Source organism: Acomys minous (genome assembly GCF_964271855.1).
Source record: "Acomys minous genome assembly, chromosome: 16".
Classification (NCBI taxonomy): Eukaryota; Metazoa; Chordata; class Mammalia; order Rodentia; family Muridae; genus Acomys; species Acomys minous.
In genome coordinates this window covers 55,379,979-55,396,376 of record NC_140498.1, presented here as the reverse complement: position 1 = coordinate 55,396,376, position 16,398 = coordinate 55,379,979, and the positions used below count along the sequence as shown (strand labels likewise).

Genomic DNA, 16,398 nt, shown 5'->3' with positions numbered 1-16,398 from the left:
CCTCGATGCTCCATCTGTTCTCGATGGTAAGGCTTCGTCAGACATTAAAACGAATTAATTCCTCGAGCGGAACATGAAAGCCACGGCACAGGGGCAGGATAACAAGCTTTGCTCCTGTCCTATCAAATAACGGGATTTAAACGCGCAATTACAGAGCTTCCGCTGTTTGTTTGCTTGTTTGTTTTGCTTTAACATTTAAATATTATCCTCTCCAATCACGGCAACTATTCTGTGGAAAATAGACACCTGGAGACCGATTGAAATGAGCCCAGTGGTCTAGCTGTGCCGGAAAAGCACATTTTGTGTGTAATTTTGAGAGAAAGCCATTAGAGCTCGGTGACAGTGTCGGGGCTAACAGCTGAAACAATGCACCCCACGAGAAGAGCAAAACTGTGACGCCTTCACCGTCTCTAAATTTCAGCTCTATCCAACCGATAATTTCCATGCAGTTACCCAGAAAAACATCAAAAGGCATTTGCAAGGGGCAGATGTTCATAAGGTTCAAGTGACCTCAAACTGTTCAACAGGAAAGCTAACCAATCTTTTTTGTTTGTTTGTTTTTAGTTTTTTTTAGTTTTTAGTTTTTCGAGACAAGCCTTGGCTGTGTAGCCTTGGCTATTCTGGACTCACTTTGTAGACCAGGCCGGCCTCGAACTCAAAGTGATCCGCCTGCCTCTGCCTCCCGAGTGCTGGGATTAAAGGCGGCATAGGGCACCATGCCCGGCTGGCTAGCCAATCTTTTATATGGGTCCTTGCTCCTCAAAGTGGAGTCCCGTGAACCAACATTGGGGGAAAGGTCCCCGGAACTTGAGTGAGGACAACCCTGCTCACTTCTCTCTCAGGTAATTTCCTGTTAAGATTCAAGACCAGTCAAATGGTCTTGTTTTAAGCCCCCAGGAGGAGAGTGCTTCAGATATTCTGAATACGCGAGAAAATGCCGTATTTCGAGAGATTCCTTGTTGTAGGGTGGTGATGGCGTAGTTGGGCTGCTATGCAGTGAACAGCGCATGTGCGGGAAGTAGCGTAGGAAGAGGTAGCCAAAGTGTGCTGGCTAAGATGCTCAGAAGACCAGTGCATAGACGGGCACCCGCAGAGCCTGGGGGCTTCTGGGATGCCTCTCAAGCCCCAAGGCCGATGATAAAGCAGTAACCCTTTCTCCAACAATTCACAAACCCACCTGACTTTACAGCTGTGCACACATGGGTTAATACCTTTTGTGGAGGGGCTGTTTTATCGCTTGTGTGTGATGTCGTGCCAAGGGAAACCGCTTCACCTAGCCAGCAGCCGAACCTTTTAATTATGTGAACAGCTCTCCCTCCCTCCAGGGGAGGGGCAGAGAGGGAAAGACTTCGCAGCATAATCGGGACCAGGAGAGGTGGTAAGGGAGCTGGGGTGGGGGTGACAGGATTGCGGGAGGCACCGGGACAACGCGGCAGCGACAGGGTCTGAACTCAGTCTCTCTCCAGTTTTCCAAGCTGGAGCTTGGTCCAAGCCTGCGGACTCCCCTAAAACCCCGCCAGTTACACTCTGTGCAGCACGGGGAGCTCTTGCCCTCGTCAGCACCTGGCAGGCAGGATCTTCTCAGTTTCAAAATGAATTTTCTAGTTCAAACTTTTTAATTTTTGTTCTGAAAGATATTTATGGAGAGGACAGGGGGCCAGATGTTGCAGATGAGAGGGGGTCCAGGTGGCCCAGGTTGTCCCTGGCTTGGGTTTCTGTGTCCTTCTATGCTGACCTCCAGTTGACTCAACCACGTGACTAAATGATACCGCACACGGCGGCTTAGCCACCTGCTCTAGGTCATTGCTCAGTCCGTCATTTTAAAGATTCTTACTGGGCTCTACCCCAAAGTTTCTGAAAAGTGAGTCATGTGGAGCCTTCATGGATTGATATGAAAGATAAGAAACATTAAAATGTTTTGAAGCAAGACCTGTGTATATGTGTGTGTGATGTGTGCATGCGTGCATGTATGTGTCTATGTGTCTGTGTGTCTGTGTGTGTATGTAAGTGTATGTGTGTATGTCTGTGTGTATGTGTATGTATGTGTGTATGTATTGTGTATGTGTGTGTGTATATATATGTGTATATATGTGTATGTAGGAGTATGTATGTATGTGTGTGTATGTGTGTATATATGTGTGTGTATATGTGTATGTAGGTGTATGTATGTATGTGTGTGTATGTGTGTATGTGTGTGTATGTATGTGTGTATATGTGTATGTGTGTGTGGGGTGTATGTGTGTGTATGTATGTATCTATGTGTGTGTATATATGTGTGTATATGTGTGTATGTATGTGTGTGTATGTGTGTAGACCAAAGGACAACTTGTAGGACTTTCTTCTGGCCTCCCAGCCTGTGGATGCCAGGGATTGTACCCAGGTCTCTGGCTTGGCAGCATGCTCTTTTATCCTCCTAGCCATCCTGCTGGCCCTGGCTCTAGTATCTTGAGTAAATGAACTGAGTTCCCCTGAGCCTCACCTTCTCAAAATAATAAAGGTGCCTATTACATAGTTGGCTGTGAGGACTTTAAGACAAAGCAAATCCGAGTCACTTGACAAAACGCTGACCCCGTAGGGAGGGGAAGAGAGAATGTTCCTTAACCATTCTCGGATTCAAGTGGTTTTGCGTTCCTTGTTTCTATGGAAAGTGAAGCACAAGTCAAAATGTTTGTGTAAACCTTTGTCAAGGGGGACAATGTAGAGAAACACATGTGCAGGAACCAGGCGTGCGAGGCAGAGGAGGCGCCTTCAGGTCACAGGAAGTGCTAGCAAACCACTCCTGCTTGATCAGGATGCATGCTGGGTACTCGGCAGCATGGCGCATCTCCGAGGAGAACAGGTAGAACAAGGAGTCTAGACACCATCTCTCAGGAAGCAGGAGGGGAGAGTCTATTCTTTGCCTCCTTTCTGTCTCCTTTGGCTGCTCGTCAGAGCCGCCATCTTCCAAGGTTGGAGCGAGGGCCAGGAGGCAAAGGAGCTGCAGCAGACGTGGGTCGGGGCTAGAGACAAGCTGGGCTTGTTTTGAGTACCACAGAAGCTGCTTACTAGAGCCTTGCAGACTCCTGAGCAGCCCAAGGCTCTCTCCAGCAAGGATGGACAGTTCCATGTGCCAGTGAGGATGCTGCTATTAACAAATCTTTCCCAAGTATCATTTCCACAGCACCGAGCAGAAAACTGTGCCTGAACAAAGGTAGGAAGCCATAAGTGGGTCTAGTGTTGTGAGAACAGGATAAGAATTTGGGGAAAAAATAATAAATAATTAAAATAACAAAACAAAAGAAATGAAAATATAAAAAATAAATAAAGAAAGAATTTTGGGCAATTTACATCGGTGAAAAGGTTGCAAAACTGGCTCCTGACACTCCCATAATGCTCCTCTGATGGAAGCCAGTAAAGTGGGTGGATTTAGAGGATTTGATTTGCAGGATTAGATTGATATTTTAGTGCTTCCAAGCCCACAGTCAATCACATCTTTCTCAGCACTAAGCTTGTTCTGAAGCTGTGGGGCTGCGGAGCATCGTGCAGCAGGTGCAGGCACAAGGACCCAGGATGCAGAGGACCAGAAAATCCAACCCAAGGTGTGGGAAACACCCGGGATAAGGTTTTAGCAATAGGATGAGAGCCAGGCCTAGAGTCTTAGGATTGGGAGGTGGCGGCGGGCGTTCAAGGTCCTCCTAAGGCCGCATCGTCCCAGCTGGGCAAAACATCCTGTGACAGTCCCCGGTGGACCCTTTCTGCTCTCTAAGGAAATGTTTCTGTGATAACTGTTCATTGGAATAATCCAACACTCTTCCTCCATGAAGCGAATGTTTATTTAGAGTCTCTGTAGTAAAACACCTTCATGGTGAGACTGCAGAAACCAGGCCTGTGGGGGAGCGCGCACAGGGACAGCTGCTGCCCTCACAGTCTTGAAATACAGCAAAAGGTGATCCATGGCAGCCAGATCTGATCATTGGGATCAAGAAGCCACCTTTTGAGTATCTGTTTCCGAGGGCCTGAGGAGACTCAAAGTGGTGCTTTGTGAAGCTCCTGGTTGTCCTAACAGACAGGGAGTGTGGAGCAAGCTATGCCTCCAGCCCAGGGATCCATCGCTAAGCCATCTGCTTACTCCAGTTGGCTCAGGCATTTGCCTCTGGAGTGGATAAGAACAGATAGGACTTTCAGGTCCTGGGTCTGTGGGTTTGTCCTATTGTACATCATAAATATTTGAAAAACTTGCATCCTTACTCACCTCTTACAGACTTTTTTCTTGTTCTTAAAAAAAAAAGTATTATGTACACCACGTTTTGTTTGCATACCAGAAGAGGGCACCAGATCTCATTACAGGTGGTTGTGAACCATCATGTGGTTGCTGGGAATTGAACTCAGGACCTTTGGAAGAGCAGCCAGTGCTCTTAACCTCTGAGCCATCTCTCCAACCCCCTTTCTTGTTCTTCTCTAAACAACCCATAGCAAGGACCATCTTAGAATTTTACATTGCGTTCGGTGTTGATTACAAGTGACCTAGAAATGATTAAAGCACACAGGAGGGCACGTAGGCTATGCACAAATCACAGGTCATCTTATATATGGGACTCGAGCACTCATGGATTTGGGTATCCATAGAGGATGGAGCCCCTGTGGCTGCTGAGGGGCATCTATGGGATGTCCCTGTGTCAACTGTTCTCTGCCAGTGAACTGTTTTCACCACTTTACAGACCTTCAGTATAAGTGACTACAAACATCACGTGCAGATGCTTTTGGAAAGTAGAAAAACACTATTTGATTTTAAAATTACTTTTTACACCATGTGATCTATATAGACAGTCGCAGACTCTCTTGCTAGACCTTAATAGATGATCAATAAAAACATAAGCTGTGGGCTGGAGAGATGGCTCAGTGGACAAGACTGTTTGCTGCTTCTCCAGAGAACTTGAGTCCAGTTCCCAACACCACAACTACTTGTAACTCCAGCTTCAGGTCTCTTCAGGTGCGCACACACGCACGTGTTCTCCTCCTCCGTCTCTGTCTCTGTCTCTCTGTCTCTGTCTTCTCTGTCTCTCTCTGTCTGTCTGTCTGTCTGTCTGTATGCCCATACACATAAAGTATATTTTAAAAGATTTATTTATTGATTACGTATACAGTGCTCTGCCTGCATGTACACCTGCAGGCCAGAAGAGGGCATCAGAGCACATTAGAGATGGTTGTGAGCCACCATATATATGGTTGCTGGAAATTGAACTCAGAGCCTCTGGAGGAGCAAGCAGCCAGTGCTCTTCACCGCTGAGCCATCTCTCCAGCCCCAAAATATTTTTAAAATGAGCTGCGATGTTACAAGGTGTTACTATGGCCTCGCTGTGTAACTTGAGTATTCTGATCATTGTGTGACTCTGTCCCTCATCTGCAGAACAGACAGAAGCAGTTCTCTACTTTTGAGAGCTTGTCTTTTGTTGCTGTTGTTGTTGTTTTGTTGTTGTTGTTGTTGTTGTTGTTGACGACGACACAGGATCTCCCTATGTAGCCCAGGCTGACCTCAAACCTGAGATTCTCCTGATACCGGTGGTCAGGCCTGGCATGGAGGTACGTCGAGGTTCTGTAAAATTAAAGGCTTTTTATGCCCATCCAAGCTCCTGAATAACCACACGGAGACCTGTTATTTTTGTTAAAGGCTTCAGGTACCACAGTAGGCAGATACTCAGCTGTTCTAAGCCGACTCTGCTGGCCTGGCCCGCTTCCCAGCCACGTGGCCACTACCTGCCACCTCACTCTCGCTTTGACACCTCCTTATTCATCCGCATCCTCATGGTGACTCCGCAGTCCCCACCTAAGGCCCCTTCGCTGGGATCAGAAGTCCTGCCTTATCCTCTTCTGCTATTGGCTGTTCAGCTCTTCATTTGACCAATCAGCAGGCAGGCGATGGAGAATGGCATTTACAAAGTTTTGAGACAGAAGATACTTCATAAAAATGACAGTGCCAACATCCAGACTGTAACCAGATCTCTGGGTACAGACCAGCCTTTGTATACGGAGTGCACAAAAACATCCCCCGACAAGGTTCTTGGCCTTGTAGTCATGGGATTAAAGATCTCACATGGATTTACAAAAGTAGCGAGGTGACTCTATTCAAAGCAAAATGGCAGGCTTGGTCAGATACATTGCAGAAATGACAGTGGCTACATTCGTGGAAAAAAAAAACGATAAAAGGTCCCAGGTTATTGCCTGCGACTCCTTTTTATGGGGTCTTAAGGCGAGGTGACGTTAGGCACCAGGGGCGGCATAGCTTGACTGGTTCTCTGTTTTGATAGGCTTGGCTTAGGCCTTCCCTCACCGCCCAGGACGTCCCACGATGCTTCTGGCTCTATTTACACACAGCTGTACATAAGAATAAGACAGCCAGCGAATAGGGAGTTCTCCCCGAAAGCCCACATAGATGACATTACCTTATTGCAATCCGCCCCAGACCAGTGCCGGCTGGGTTGCCCCTCCAGTCTCCTACCAACGTAACTGATGGATTTTTAAATGTGACGGCTGCTGACGGGGGTTGGTGGGGGTGGGGGGGTGGGGGGGGGGAGAAAATTTCTCCATTGTTCAAAGTTGGGTGTCCATGCAGCTCGGTGCAAGCAGGGACCAGGTTGCTAACAGGATGCTAGGTGCGTTTTTTAGGAGAGGGACATACGCACAGTCCAGACCAAGCGGAGTGCCGGGCTGCTAAATTATTCCCTATGCTTGCCGGCCTTGCTCCTGCCTCAGCCTCTCAAATACTGGAACTACAGCCACGTGGTGCTACAGAGCCTCTGTCTTGAAGGGCTTTTGTGGGAGGAGACACATAAGCTATGTGCTGTGAGCTGTGCTAAAAGCACACCGCGTGCTGTTGTTCACAACTGAGTAGCTGGATGCACGGATTATTCTAAAGCTCAGACTGTGTGTGATGTGAAGGACAGTAAAGGCCACACAATGCACACCCGTGCTTCTTGCTTCAGTGTTCCCACCGGTCAAGTCATGGGACTGGCGCGGGTGCCCACTGGTCGCTGAGCAGCCAGGGAAAACACGTATGTAGAGAATAGCACAGGACCCGGTGGTTAGTAAGGACCAAAGCGTGTTGGCTGCAGGGGAATGGACAGAAAGGCAGATTACCACGGTAAGTAAGTAAGCCAGACCCATAAAGACAAACACCATACACTTATTCTCGTATCTGGTGTGCAAATAGCATGGAGCTACCCAGGGGTGTGGAACAGAGAGAATGAAATGACATAAGAAAGTGTTTTTTTAAAAAAAAAAAAGATTGATATGGTCTTAATGAAAACTATTATGTGGACAATTAATTTGCAATTAAAAAATCTGAGGGATGAACCACTCTGCCTCAGGGTTGGCACCAAAGCATTAATTGATGGGGAAATTTTTTTCTTAAAATTCTGGTGGGATCGCACGTCAGGGATGAATCTGCAAGGAAACCAGTGTATCTGCACAGTGTGACTCGTCAGCCTGCCTCTGCTAGCCCCATGGTCCTTTGCTTTTTATTGTCATTTCTTTTTACCAAATAATTCACTGTGGCTCTTTCTCCTCCTCGGTGCCCTCTGGAAATTTGCAACCACTTATAAGAATGACCACACAAAGAGTAATTGAGAACTGGCTGTGATATTAAAAAGTTGAAATATGATAATTCTCCTTTAAAAACACAGTAATAGGGAATAAAAGTAGTCAATTGAAAGTTTGGGTAGATATCAAATATAAAACGCCAATTTATGTCAACTCTCTCAAAAGAATATGTCTTTTAGGTTCTAACTTTTCCAAGGCATTCAGATACTAATACTGTAAGAAAAGCAACAAATCTTACCGCTAAAAGTTGTGTAATGTGACATGCAAATATAAAAACCAAGAAGCAGTGCAAGATTGGCCTGGATAATTTTTTGACTAAGTTCATTACAGCCACTAGGCTCAAATGTATCCCGGAGTTCCAGAAGCTTCCTTGCACAAGAAAAGGGCTCTGAGTGAGTAAGTCATTTGTGCAAGATAACACTGTAGAAATAAGGTGTCCAAGGACACAAAGGTTCTTCCCGGGTAGCTGAGTAGCTGGCGGTTTGCTGTTTCCTCCTGGCTACTTAAAAATCAGGCACAGCCAGATGGGAGTCACACTTCTATGAAAAGCCCGCCCCTACATATCACGGGACAGTAGCCCAGGCATTTAAACCACTGTGCCGGTCAACTTGACCCAAGCTAGATCATCTGAGAGGAGGACACCCCAATGGTAGAGCTGCCTCCATCAAACTGGCCTGTGAGCCCGTTCCTGATTGTTGCCTGATACAGGAAGGTCCAGCCCACAGTGGCCTGTATAAAAAGGCAGAGTGGGGGGTGGGGAGGTTGGTGGAAGGAGGCTGGGGGGGGGGGAAGGAGAGGGGAACGGGGTTGCCCAATGGTCTATGCTTCAGCTCCTGTCTGCAGGTTCCTGCCCTGACTTTCCTCAGTGGTGGACTATACACTGTAAAACCAAATAAGCCTTTGCCTCTGCAAGTTGCTTTTGGCTATGGTCTTTACCACAACAGAAAGCCAGCTAGAATAAGGAAGACAGGTGCAAAGTCTTGCGTTTCAGGACGATACAGCTTACTGCTTGCTGTTGGTCACCAAGCCGCTTAGCTTCCCCAGGCTCGGGGGAAGGACTGGCCCGTCCACTAAGCTCAATCAAGCAGATCTTGGAGGCTCACTCACCTACTTAGCCCTGGAAGCATCTATGAGTTTTGTCAGCGGCGGTTACAGACAGAGCTTGAGTTGCTCCTCTCTGGCTACCTAACACTTCAGAGGCTGACAGGGCGTGATCCTGGGAAAGCGGCTCCTGCTCCTTTGAATGTGGCACCTACAAGAGTTCAGAGGAGCCCTGAGCATTTTCATCACTTATTTTCAAAAGGTTTCCTGGAGGAAGCTTGCAATCTCCACACGGCATGGTTTCTTTCTCGCTTGCTCTGAATGCTGCATTCAGATTCGCCCCGAAGCTACTGAACACGCATCAAAGCCTTCAACATAAGAAAAGAAAAATTGCCTTTTCAATAGAAGCGATGAAAATAACTTATATTTCCAGGGTGCCTGTTTCTGAAGATCTCATAAGACCTTTACACGGCTTGATGAAAATCCCTCCCCACTCCCAAGAAATCTTTCTTTCCTTGAATAGCATTTGGTTGGTAAAAAGTTTCTCAAAAGTTTAAATGTATTTCCCAAGTCTTTCTTGCTCTCTGATGCTCTGTCTTCAGGTTCAGCACATTTCAATTTCGCTTGCGGACAGCTCTCTTTAAAGAAAACAGGTCCTCGCTAACTGTGGACTCGCTTCCCTTCCTTCCCAGAGGGCTCGCGTTCCTGGAGAGCCACTTCTGAGCCTTTTCTTCTGGAGCAGCCCTTGCTGACTTCACCCTTCATCTTATTTCGGGTCTTCCCAGCCAGGGCCAGTCAGGTGACAGAACTGCTGTCCTGGGTCACAGCCTCAGGTGTCATTCTTTATTTTTCTTTTCTTTCTTTTTTTTTTAAATTACACATGTATAAGACAAACTACATACAGCAGGGAGAACCATGTGACAGTCATGAGAATAATGAGTTCTATACATGTTACATTCATAGTGACTTGGCCATCTGCATTCGTCTTGTTTGAAGTAAGTGTTTTTCCTGTCTTGTTGGGTCTAAATTTCCGAATGAGATTCAATATCTGTCTTATCTCAACTCTAATAGCTTAACTTCTTTATCTTGATCTAAAACGATCTTGTCCCCTAACCAACTAAGCTTGGTTGTAAAACTGCACTATCTTGTCTTCAATGCCCCTCAGAGACTTGAGAAGGAATAAAACTTAAGTTCCTCAGTGAACCAGCAGTGTGCGTTAGCAGCTTCCTTTCCAAATAGGTGCCATTCTTAAATATCAACAGGATGGTGCAATCTATCTTCTGGGCCTAATGTTTGATGTCTTTATGTTTGGTTCTACCAAGTAACTGAGCCCACGATTGTCCCGTGAGCTAGTCATATTCCTGTTGCTGTGATGAGCACTATGACCAGAAGCAACTAGGGGAGGGAAGGTTTATTTCATCTTAAAGTTTGTAGTGCAACCCAGAGGGAAGTGAGGGCCGGAGTCCAATCAGCAGCCAACCCACAGAAGCTTAAGCACAGACCACTGAAAAGCACTGCTCCCTGGCTTGGTCAGCATGCTTTTTTATACAACCCAACATCATCTGCCTAGGGATGGCACCACCCACAGTGGGCTGGCCCCTCCTATGTCAATCAATAGTCAAGAACTGCCCCACAGGGGTCAATCCGATGGAGGTAATTTCTCAGCTGAGGTCCTCTGCTCTCCAATATCCCGTTATGGCACTGCCCATGTTTCTCACCAGTTTAGTTTTTAACTTAAAACAAAATTCAACATCCACCACATACCTCACCGAAATGAAGCTTAAAACTAATCTGAATAGCAATGCCAGACTCTGCGGTGTGAGGCACCAGGTATTTATAGATTTCCCAGGAAGAAAACAAACAGCCATAGACAAACAATTCTGAAAACGAAGGGGCAACCCGGCTCGAAGACACACGTCAAGATCAACACAGTCAGAGTTCTCCAGAACGGACCCTGAGTAGTGGGCTTGTGCTAAGAAATTGGTGTACATGACGGTGGGGTAGCAAGTCCTACATCTGCCTGGCAGGCAGCTGGAAACTCAGACAAGAGTAGAGGTTGCGGGCTCGAATCTAAAACCCACAGGGCAAAGGACAGGCTGAAGGCTGAGGCAGCTAGTCTGTGTCATAGTTCCACATCAGAGACCATTAACATGGATTATAACCAGGCCTTTGAAAGATGACTGATTGTCCTGCCAGCTCTTTACACAAAAAGATGGCATTCTTCTCAATGGCTTCTACAGACTTCCAGGCTTCCAGAAGGGTACAGGGACGTTAGTGTTGTTCCTGCAATATTTGGACTTTGGATGAAACCAGATGCTCTATAAGCATCTTCTGATTTGCACAGCATCCCAGAAAGAAACCACCAGAAAAGTCCCACGAATCACAGTGAAATATCTTATATACATTTGAGCCCAGAGACTGGCATGGGGGAAGTCAAGGTGATGGCACACAGGGGTGTGGCCCCTGCAGTGGGGTGAGGCGTGGTGGGATGAGAATGATAAAACACAGATTCCGGAGAGCAAAAGAAGGGAGAGAAATGAAAAACATTCAAGCCAGAGGGTGAGGAGAGAGCTGGGCATCTGGGAGCCGAGGCACTCCTGACAGTTCTATGACAGAGTCTAGGGGGATGCACATAGGTGGCATGTGGCTGGCGAAGCAGGCCTCTTCAGCTCAGGATGGGGGAGATGAGGTTGGAGGACCAAATCCTTCATCTCCTGAGCTTAAGGATGACAGTTGCAGCTGTGATGATGTCAAGAGCTTTCTGGAGGCCCTCAGAGCATCTGAACTGTGTGCTGAGCATCTTACAGCTTGTATCTCAGCTAACAGAGGTGGAGAAAAAAAAATGAACCCCGTCTTGACATGGGGTATCCTCAGCGGAGAGCTTGCTACAATGGAAGGAGACAAGAAAGGCTGAAAGAAAATGCATATAAGAAATTGGGGGAACTAGGGGTGTTGGGGGGGGACAAGAAGAGCACAGTCAACTTTCTCCCTGGACTGTCACACGACACTAGCTTCCCTTAGGTCATGACCCTTCCTGGCTGTCTCATTTTACTGTATTCTCTTTGGAGCCCTCCCTCTGAATGACGTCATATCCTGAGGAATCACAGCTTAGGACCTCAACGTGTGAGTTTGGGGGATGCCATAATCAACCTATAGCTGTACTTCAGAAAAAAACAAAAATGTATTAATTTTAAGCCTAGGTGGATTTCTGAAAAGACAGTTGACTCTTACCAAAGCCTCCTAGCTATTACAGAAACTTGACAAAACATCCTATGGTGACAGATCCCGAGAGAGTGCAGCAGGGCCTCCTCGGAGTCTGTCTCTTTGGGAAAACTGGATGTATCATCAACTCTGGGAAAGCAGTCTGTAGGCATCTTTCTGAACCATTGCAACCCTGTATCCGGTGGTTCGGATGAGAAAGGACCCCCCAACAGGAGCAAATAATTGCTGGACTGATTGGGAAGGATTAGGAGATGTGGCCTTGACAGAGGAGGTGAGTCCCTGGGAGTGGGTGTGTCCCATGCCATTCTCCATTAGCTCTCTGCCTCCTGTGGCTCACTGTCCCTCTGGGGCGGGATAGTAGGAGGGGAGCCTCGCCAGATGGGCTGGGGTGATCTACTTAGCTACTGAATGCGAAGTGACTAGTTCTCCTCCAGGAAGTGAGTCAGGGTTCTAGAAGGCTACTGCTGGGACAGGACACCATGCTTGCCTCCTGCCTGCTCACTGCCACGATGGTCATGGACTCTAACCCTCTGACACTGTGAGTCCCAGCAAACTCTTCTATAAGATGCCTTGGACATGGTGTCTCTTCACAACAATAAATGAATAACTAAGGCGCTGTGAGCCAGGATCCTAGGGAAAATCTGTGTTGCTTGAAGGAAGTGTTGTCTTCTCATCACGGCTAGCAAACAAAACAAACAAGACAAAACAAAAAAGTATCACGAATAAATGAATTCATCAATGTATACCACCTTCCTTAGAGCTCCTGGGCTACTGCTCAAAAGGGTCTTTGTGACCTGTTTTTTTTTCCCTCTCTCTCATGTATTTTCCACCATAAAACCATATACTTTGTGGGATATGAGGCTGGACCTTAGAGATGTTTCTGAGCTTTGTTTCCTGGCAAAGGATGCTTGTGAATTTTCCTTCGTGTAAAATCAGAGGCAGTGAGCACAATTTGACAGAAAGAATATGCCAAGATGTCTGACAAGGGTGGAAGATGGAGACCTGCAGCCTTTGCGGGATAGTAGGAGGGGAGCCTCGCGAGATGGGCTGGGGCCATCTACTTAGCTACTGGATGGGGGCGAAATGACTAGTTCTCCTCCAGGAAGTGAGTCAGGGTTCTAGAAGGTGGCACGGGCGTGGCAGTATCACGCAGCAGAAGAAAAGAGCTTAATGAACTTCGGTGAGGGACGTCAACAGACAGTCACAGCAGATGTTTGTGAAGTAAATCTCTCAAGACCAGGAGGTACTAGTGTAAGTTCTCCCAGAGGGATGGTACACACCTGGAGTGTCAGAAAGGAGGCTACCCTTTGAGAAGACAATTCTGCCCACTCCTTCCCTAGCATCACAGGAAGCCACATGTGCCCACCACCCTTTTACAGAACCCCGCGTCTCTTTTTCTTTTTCTCCCCTAGCCACACTGGTGAATTTCCCAAAACTACGGGTATTTGCAGTGTCTGTATATTTTCCTCTGGTGTCGCTGCCTGTCTTTTGAACATCCCTTTGATCTCTTAAAGGCTTGTTAAATCTCAGCTCCGTTGCAGAGATTCCCTTGATCCTTCTAATTTGCATACTTTTTCTCTGCCTCACCTGAGACCTTATAGAATTTTCTAGTCATGATAAGGAACAACCCGCCACATCACCTACTGGGACTTTCCTGAGCTTGTTCAGGCTCTCTTAGAAGTCTAACAGATGATTTAATGTCACAAAGATATAGGCTGTGGCTTTCGTTTTCTTTGAAGCTTTACCTGCAGAACAGTTCTTGTGCCGAGAATGTGCCTGTTGAGAAGCCTGTCGGATGAAACAGAAAGGCCGTCTGTTAGATGGTCTCGGGAGGATGGAGATAACGACTTTCTTCCCTTGAGAACAACGCCCTTGCTTGGGAAGCGGGGCCTGGCTTCCACACAGCACGGGGCTGTGAGGGATGGGGGAGGGGCTGGAAATGTGGATGGGGCTGGTTTCCTGCTAGGCTGTGGAATGCAAAGAGCATGAAGTTCTAGACCAGCGTTTGCCCGCTGTCTTGTCAAGATGCCCTCAGCGCACATTGATAGATGCTCTCACCAGTGAGACTGTCGAGGGTCATTTTAATGATGTAGCTGGCGTCAACTTTCCTTTAGCAGTAGGTCTCAAGGCGTCCTTTCGACTCTTTGCCATTCCTGACTTGCTCAAACCCTCCACATGCAGTGAGATGAGGCCATTTCTTCAACCTAGATCAATGAAGTGGGCAGAGAAAGCAAAGATAAGTCGCCTTCTAACCGACAGCACGGACTTGCCTAACCTCCTAGAATCTGATTGCGAGGAGACATCTGTCTGCCTTTCATGTTGTATATGTGCATGTCTGTGGGTGCCTGGGAAGGGAGCTTGGATGCATGTAATACGCCTTGGCAAACGTGGAGGCAAACATTTTTTCCCCCTTGAGACAGTGTCTCTCGTTGGTTTAGAGTTCACCCAAGTAAACCACGCTGGCTCACTGGGAACTTTGGGGGTCCTCCTGTTCTGTCTCCTCGGTTCTGGCATTAAAGGCATGCACCAGCATGGCGGACATTTTCTGTGAGTCCTGGGGATCAGTCTTAAGTCCTGAAGCTTGCATGGCGAGCACTTTGCTGGTTGAGCGACGTCTCTAGCCTGGCTGTGATTTTCCTCTGGGTTTTAGATCTAGTGGCTGTGGCGAGGTGTGGGGGTGGGGGCGAAAGAGTTCAGACGTTAAATCAATGCATACCCCGACTTCCAGTGTCTTCACTGAACAGTTGTGGGTCTTGGAGTTAATTTTCTTAGCATTGTTTTGTGTTTAAAATGTGACGGTAATCTCAGTTAGCCCTTTCAGGAAAATCTTGATCCTACTCAGTTGGTAGAACATGTGCCCAAGGCCCTTCAGTCAGTTTACTAAGGAGGGTTTATGTTTTGTTTTGTTTTCAGTTAGTAGTTCTTGGGCAGCTGTTTAGGTTTAGGACTGGGACAGAAACACAGCCCAAATGCTACTTTCTGTCTCAGTGTTGCTTTCGCCATGAGCTCAATTTACCATCAGGAATCGATGCCATCAGGAATCGATGCTTTCCACAGAGTCAGCAAGTCTGCAGTTACCTCTTTAGGCGAGATAAACAACCATGCAAAATGAAGGTGACTGAGAAAGAAACGGAAAAGAAAATTGACAGGGCTATGCCAAGGATGAGGCAGAAGCAACACGGGAGGGTCTAGTGGTGGGAAAAGTAGCCAGAGATGTACGCTGTCGCTTTCTGTAGCCTCCAGCAAACGGGAGAGCCAGGCCCCGAAGCCAAAGCCAGGGCTTTGGGTGCCTGAGTGGCTTTTCATACTGCGTCTGCCCTCTAGTGGCTCCAAGACGGCTGCAATCCATAAGGAAAGGAGGAGGCCGACCGGGTGCGGGTGACGGAGGTGGGGCGAGGGAGCAAAATACTCAGTAGCCTTGTCTGTAGCTACCTCCCCGTGGGCAGCTGCCACATTCCTCTAACCGGTTCCCTGTGCCTGGCGTAGCAGAAGAAAGCCTGATCCTGTCGTCCCTCATCGAACGGAGCTGATTTACCTGGCCTCTCGGTGTCTTAGCCGAGAATACGAATAATGTGAGAGTTGTGAGGATTATATGAAGTAATTTATGTAAAGTAGTCGGACCTGGAGTGGGTTCATTTTAAGCACAAAGTACAGTTTTCACATCCCCTTTAACCTTCGTTCACGTTGAGTCCATGTGAGTAGGCTTTTGGGGGCCGAGAATATGTATTGATTTCTATTCAGATTGCCTTTGAAGAGTCTCCGAGTAACAGAATTTTCCATCTCTAACCCCTTTAAAAGCAAGATAGTCACCTCGGATCGATAAGAGCTGGCAATTGCAGGTTTTTTCTCTCGTTTTTGACTTCAGATGTATGAGTCTGTTTGTTTCTTCTCAGCTCTTGGCTATATTTTTCACCCCAGGCGCTCGTTCTCTCTCTCTCTCTCTCTCTCTCTCTCTCTCTGTGTGTGTGTGTGTGTGTGTGTGTCTCTGTCTCTGTCTCTGTCTCTCTCTGTGTCTCTCTCTCTGTCTCTGTCTCTGTCTCTCTCTCCTCCTCCTTCTCCCCCCCGCCCCCGGAGTTTTGGTTATTTGAGACAAGGTCTCTGTAGCCCAGGCATCAAGGAACCCAGGAGAGCCTCCAACACACTTACCACATCTTGTTTTGCAGTGTACTTAGATAGAATTTTCTGGGATGCACTCTGAGGCGAAGGGCTGTCTCTCTGGCCAGGCACATGGCTGGAGTCAGGCTCCTTCAAGAGCTGAGCATGAGGGGTGCTCACTAGCTAACAGGGCCTCACCTTCCTGTTGGCTCACATCCTATACTCAGGGATGAGTCGAATCATCACACTTTTTTTTTGAGCTTTGCTGGAAAGGAACATATTAATGTAAGAAAGGCAGAGAATGGTACCCTGCCCATCCCAAGCCAGAGCATGTTATAGTGTTATCAGAAATGTTTAAGCAATGGAAGATAGAACTTGAGACCTCCCTGTTAGCTCACAAGCAGATCTGATCTGCCTCTAGGTTGCTTGGCAACTTCTGACATCATCACCGGCCTGTCACTGGGT

The 16,398-nt window shown here is 47.3% G+C and overlaps 1 long non-coding RNA gene across 1 annotated transcript; it reads right to left on the bottom strand.

Moving 5' to 3' along the window:
• Positions 1 to 12,359: 12,359 nt before the first annotated feature.
• Positions 12,360 to 16,184, bottom strand: LOC311586270. The gene is made up of 4 exons (XR_014775503.1): positions 15,985 to 16,184; positions 13,897 to 14,042; positions 13,584 to 13,626; positions 12,360 to 12,517 (listed from the first exon to the last, which is right to left on the bottom strand). It is a non-coding gene; the product is annotated as an uncharacterized lncRNA (long non-coding RNA).
• Between the last annotated feature and the right edge of the window lie 214 nt (positions 16,185 to 16,398).